The sequence below is a fragment of the Pseudophryne corroboree genome, unplaced genomic scaffold (assembly GCF_028390025.1).
Source record: "Pseudophryne corroboree isolate aPseCor3 unplaced genomic scaffold, aPseCor3.hap2 scaffold_1303, whole genome shotgun sequence".
Classification (NCBI taxonomy): domain Eukaryota; kingdom Metazoa; phylum Chordata; class Amphibia; order Anura; family Myobatrachidae; genus Pseudophryne; species Pseudophryne corroboree.
The window spans coordinates 146,823-152,822 of record NW_026967929.1 but is presented as its reverse complement, the minus strand read 5'-3'; the positions used below and the strand labels follow the sequence as shown (position 1 = coordinate 152,822).

Here is a 6,000-nt window from a genome sequence, read left to right as displayed (position 1 = left end):
TCATTACAGCAAGTGTCTCATCACTAGAGTTGATATTTTATCCTTGCTTCAACTGTAAAACAGTATTGCAGTGTTTAGCTTGTAAAAAGTGACCACAGAAGCTAAAATATGACATTAATTATGATAAAATTGTTGTTGTTGTTTTTTAAACCTTTTCTATCACAGTGGACAGCTTATTCAAGTGCCATCTGGCATGCATGTTCCTTTGTTGCTCATCATTCATCACCAAAACTGATTTTTTTTTTCAATTCTTATGACTGTACTGATTGTATTAAATAAAATCCACATCTAGCATAACCAGACAATGCTGCAAAGTGCTCCAGTGGCGCAATTGGTCAGCGCGTGGTACTTATAAGACAGTATCTGTTGAGCAATGCTGAGGTTGTGAGTTCGAGCCTCACCTGGAGCTTCTTTGTATACTGTTTTTTTCCTTTTCTTATGTCATTAGTCATTGATTATAAACTGCTACCTTAATATTTAATATGATATTACAAAGGATGGAAGAAAGAAAGAAAAAACACAAACATGATAGTGCATTTAAGTTGTCAGCACACATCTGCTTTGGTTTAAATGCACTGCATATCTTCCTTCAGTCAGCCAACAAAACAGCAATGGAAAAGATTAACATACTGTTGGTAAAGCAGTTGCATCAAATTGATTTTCTGCAATATAGCATGATAATCCATACTGACAGCTCTGGATAATACCAGCACATTTCTTGCTGGACTTGGTAATGCAAAGAACACAGTAAACAGCTTCATATTTTTTCAAAAAATAAATAATTGACTATTAAAAACCTATCAGTCTTAAATAAGGACATCAGTAAGCACCACTGGCATAATGGATAAGGCACTGTTCTCCTAAGCCAGTGGTTGTGGGTTTAAGTCCCGTCTGAGTTGGAAGTCATTATAGCAAGTGTCTCATCAGTAGAGTTGATATTTTATCCTTGCTTCAACTGTAAAACAGTCTTGCAGTGTTTAGCTTGTAAAAAGTGACCACAGAAGCTAAAATATGACATTAATTATGATAACATTGTTGTTGTTGTTTTTTAAACCTTTTCTATCACTGTGGACAGCTTATTCAAGTGCCATCTGGCATGCATGTTCCTTTGTTGCTCATCATTCATCACCAAAAATGATTTTCTTTTTCAATTCTTATGACTGTACTGATTGTATTGAATAAAATCCACATCTAGCATTACCACTTAATGCTGCAAAGTGCTCCAGTGGCGCAATTGGTCAGCGCGCGGTACTTATAAGACAGTATCTGTTGAGCAATGCCGAGGTTGTGAGTTCAAGCCTCACCTGGAGCATCTTTGTATACTGTTTTTTTTCCTTTTCTTATGTCATTAGTCATTGATTATAAACTGCTACCTTAATATTTAATATGATATTACAAAGGATGGAAGAAAGAAAGAAAAAACGCAAACATGATTGTGCATTTAAGTTGTCAGCACACATCTGCTTTGGTTCAAATGCACTGCATATCTTCCTTCAGTCAGCAAACAAAACAGCAATGGAAAAGATTAACATGCTGTTGGTAAAGCAGTAGCATCAAATTGATTTTCTGCAATATAGCATGATAATCCATACTGACAGCTCTGGATAGTACCAGCACATTTCTTGCTGGACTTGGTAATGCAAAGAACACAGTAAACAGCTTAAATTTTTTTCAAAAATAAATAATTGACTATTAAAAACCTAACAGTCTTAAATAAGGACATCAGTAAGCACCACTGGCATAATGGATAAGGCACTGTTCTCCTAAGCCAGTGGTTGTGGGTTTAAGTCCCGTCTGAGTTGGAAGTCATTACAGCAAGTGTCTCATCAGTAGAGTTGATATTTTATCCTTGCTTCAACTGTAAAACAGTCTTGCAGTGTTTAGCTTGTAAAAAGTGACCACAGAAGCTAAAATATGACATTAATTATGATAACATTGTTGTTGTTGTTGTTGTTGTTTTTTAAACCTTTTCTATCACCGTGGACAGCTTATTCAAGTGCCATCTGGCATGCATGTTCCTTTGTTGCTCATCATTCATCACCAAAAATGATTTTCTTTTTCAATTCTTATGACTGTACTGATTGTATTGAATAAAATCCACATCTAGCATAACCAATTAATGCTGCAAAGAGCTCCAGTGGCGCAATTGGTCAGCGCACGGTACTTATAAGACAGTATCTGTTGAGCAATGCCGAGGTTGTGAGTTCAAGTCTCACCTGGAGGTTTTACTGGTTTTTTTCCTTTTCTTATGTCATTAGTCATTGATTATAAACTGCTACCTTAATATTTAATATGATATTACAAAGGATGGAAGAAAGAAAGAAAACACACAAGCATGATTGAGCATTTAAGTTGTCAGCACACATCTGCTTTGGTTCAAATGCACTGCATATCTTCCTTCAGTCAGCCAACAAAACAGCAATGGAAAAGATTAACATACTGTTGGTAAAGCAGTTGCATCAAATTGATTTTCTGCAATATAGCATGATAATCCATACTGACAGCTCTGGATAGTACCAGCACATTTCTTGCTGGACTTGGTAATGCAAAGAACACAGTAAACAGCTTCACTTTTTTTCAAAAATAAATAATTGACTATTAAAAACCTATCAGTCTTAAATAAGGACATCAGTAAGCACCACTGGCATAATGGATAAGGCACTGTTCTCCTAAGCCAGTGTTTGTGGGTTTAAGTCCCGTCTGAGTTGGAAGTCATTACAGCAAGTGTCTCATCACTAGAGTTGATATTTTATCTTTGCTTCAACTGTAAAACAGTCTTGCAGTGTTTAGCTTGTAAAAAATGACCACATAAGCTAAAATATGACATTTATTATGATAACATTGTTGTTGTTGTTTTTTAAACCTTTTCTATCACCGTGGACAGCTTATTCAAGTGCCATCTGGCATGCATGTTCCTTTGTTGCTCATCATTCATCACTGAAAATGATTTTCTTTTTCAATTCTTATGAATGTACTGATTGTATTGAATAAAATCCACATCTAGCATAACCAATTAATGCTGCAAAATGCTCCAGTGGCGCAATTGGTCAGCGCGCAAAACTTATAAGACAGTATCTGTTGAGCAATGCCAAGGTTGTGAGTTCAAGCCTCACTTGGAGCATCTTTGTGTACTGTTTTTTTTTTCCTTTACTTATGTCATTAGTCATTGATTATAAACTGCTACCTTAATATTTAATATGATATTACAAAGGATGGAAGAAAGAAAGAAAAAACACAAACATGATTGTGCATTTAAGTTGTCAGCACACATCTGCTTTGGTTCAAATGCACTGCATATCTTCCTTCAGTCAGCCAACAAAACAGCAATGGAAAAGATTAACATACTGTTGGTAAAGCAGTTGCATCAAATTGATTTTCTGCAATATAGCATGATAATCCATACTGACAGCTCTGGATAGTACCAGCACATTTCTTGCTGGACTTGGTAATGCAAAGAACACAGTAAACAGCTTCACTTTTTCCTCAAAAATAAATAATTGACTATTAAAAACCTAACAGTCTTAAATAAGACTGGCATAATGGATAAGTCACTGCCCTCCTAAGACAGGGGTCCAAGTTCCATATGGGGTGGAAGTCATTACAGCAAGTGTCTCATCACTAGAATTGATATTTTATCCTTGCTTCGACTGTAAAACAGTCTTGCAGTGTTTATCTTGCAAAAAATGACCACAGAAGCTAAAATATGACATTTATTATGATAACATTGTTGTTGTTTTTTTTAAACATTTTCTATCACCGTGGACATCTTATTTAAGTACCATCTGGCATGCATGTTCCTTTGTTGCTCATCATTCATCACCAAAAATGATTTTCTTTTTCAATTCTTATGACTGTACTGATTGCATTGAATAAAATCCACATCTAGCATAACCAACCAATGTTGCAAAGCGCTCCAGTGGCGCAATTGGTCAGCGCGCGGTACTTATAAGACAGTATCTGTTGAACAATGCCAAGGTTGTGAGTTCAAGCCTCACCTGGAGAATCTTTGTATACTGTTTTTTTTCCTTTTCTTATGTCATTAGTCATTGATTATAAACTGGTAGCCTTAATATTTAACATGATATTACAAAGGATGGAAGAAAGAAAGAAAACACACAAACATGATTGTGCATTTAAGTTGTCAGCACACATCTGCTTTGGTTCAAATGCACTGCATATCTTCCTTCAGTCAGCCAACAAAACAGCAATGGAAAAGAATAACATACTGTTGGTAAAGCAGTTGCATCAAATTGATTTTCTGCAATATAGCAAGATAATCCATACTGACAGCTCTGGATAGTACCAGCACATTTCTTGCTGGACTTGGTAATGCAAAGAACACAGTAAACAGCTTCACTTTTTTAAAAAAATAAATAATTGACTATTAAAAACCTAACAGTCTTAAATAAGGACATCAGTAAGCACCACTGGAATAATGGATAAGGCACTGCTCTCCTAAGCCAGTGGTTGTGGGTTTAAGTCCCTTCTGAGTTGGAAGTCATTACAGCAAGTGTCTCATCACTAGAGTTGATATTTTATCCTTGCTTCAACTGTAAAACAGTATTGCAGTGTTTAGATTGTAAAAAGTGACCACAGAAGCTAAAATATGACATTAATTATGATAAAATTGTTGTTGTTGTTTTTTAAACCTTTTCTATCACAGTGGACAGCTTATTCAAGTGCCATCTGGCATGCATGTTCCTTTGTTGCTCATCATTCATCACCAAAAATGATTTTCTTTTTCAATTCTTATGACTGTACTGATTGCATTGAATAAAATCCACATCTAGCATAACCAACCAATGTTGCAAAGCGCTCCAGTGGCGCAATTGGTCAGCGCGCGGTACTTATAAGACAGTATCTGTTGAACAATGCCAAGGTTGTGAGTTCAAGCCTCACCTGGAGAATCTTTGTATACTGTTTTTTTTCCTTTTCTTATGTCATTAGTCATTGATTATAAACTGGTAGCCTTAATATTTAATATGATATTACAAAGGATGGAAGAAAGAAAGAAAACACACAAACATGATTGTGCATTTAAGTTGTCAGCACACATCTGCTTTGGTTCAAATGCACTGCATATCTTCCTTCAGTCAGCCAACAAAACAGCAATGGAAAAGAATAACATACTGTTGGTAAAGCAGTTGCATCAAATTGATTTTCTGCAATATAGCAAGATAATCCATACTGACAGCTCTGGATAGTACCAGCACATTTCTTGCTGGACTTGGTAATGCAAAGAACACAGTAAACAGCTTCACTTTTTTAAAAAAATAAATAATTGACTATTAAAAACCTAACAGTCTTAAATAAGGACATCAGTAAGCACCACTGGAATAATGGATAAGGCACTGTTCTCCTAAGCCAGTGGTTGTGGGTTTAAGTCCCATCTGAGTTGGAAGTCATTACAGCAAGTGTCTCATCACTAGAGTTGATATTTTATCCTTGCTTCAACTGTAAAACAGTATTGCAGTGTTTAGCTTGTAAAAAGTGACCACAGAAGCTAAAATATGACATTAATTATGATAAAATTGTTGTTGTTGTTTTTTAAACCTTTTCTATCACAGTGGACAGCTTATTCAAGTGCCATCTGGCATGCATGTTCCTTTGTTGCTCATCATTCATCACCAAAACTGATTTTTTTTTTCAATTCTTATGACTGTACTGATTGTATTAAATAAAATCCACATCTAGCATAACCAGACAATGCTGCAAAGTGCTCCAGTGGTGCAATTGGTCAGCGCGTGGTACTTATAAGACAGTATCTGTTGAGCAATGCTGAGGTTGTGAGTTCGAGCCTCACCTGGAGCTTCTTTGTATACTGTTTTTTTCCTTTTCTTATGTCATTAGTCATTGATTATAAACTGCTACCTTAATATTTAATATGATATTACAAAGGATGGAAGAAAGAAAGAAAAAACACAAACATGATAGTGCATTTAAGTTGTCAGCACACATCTGCTTTGGTTTAAATGCACTGCATATCTTCCTTCAGTCAGC

At 35.6% G+C, this 6,000-nt stretch overlaps 2 non-coding genes across 2 annotated transcripts; both read left to right on the top strand.

The window, feature by feature from the left end:
• Positions 1-316: 316 nt before the first annotated feature.
• On the top strand, positions 317-409 carry TRNAI-UAU (transfer RNA isoleucine (anticodon UAU)). Its single transcript is given in 2 exon segments — positions 317-354; positions 374-409. It is a non-coding gene; the product is annotated as a tRNA-Ile (tRNA).
• Positions 410-1,219: 810 nt separating this feature from the next.
• On the top strand, positions 1,220-1,312 carry TRNAI-UAU (transfer RNA isoleucine (anticodon UAU)). The gene is given in 2 exon segments: positions 1,220-1,257; positions 1,277-1,312. It is a non-coding gene; the product is annotated as a tRNA-Ile (tRNA).
• Positions 1,313-6,000: the final 4,688 nt, after the last annotated feature.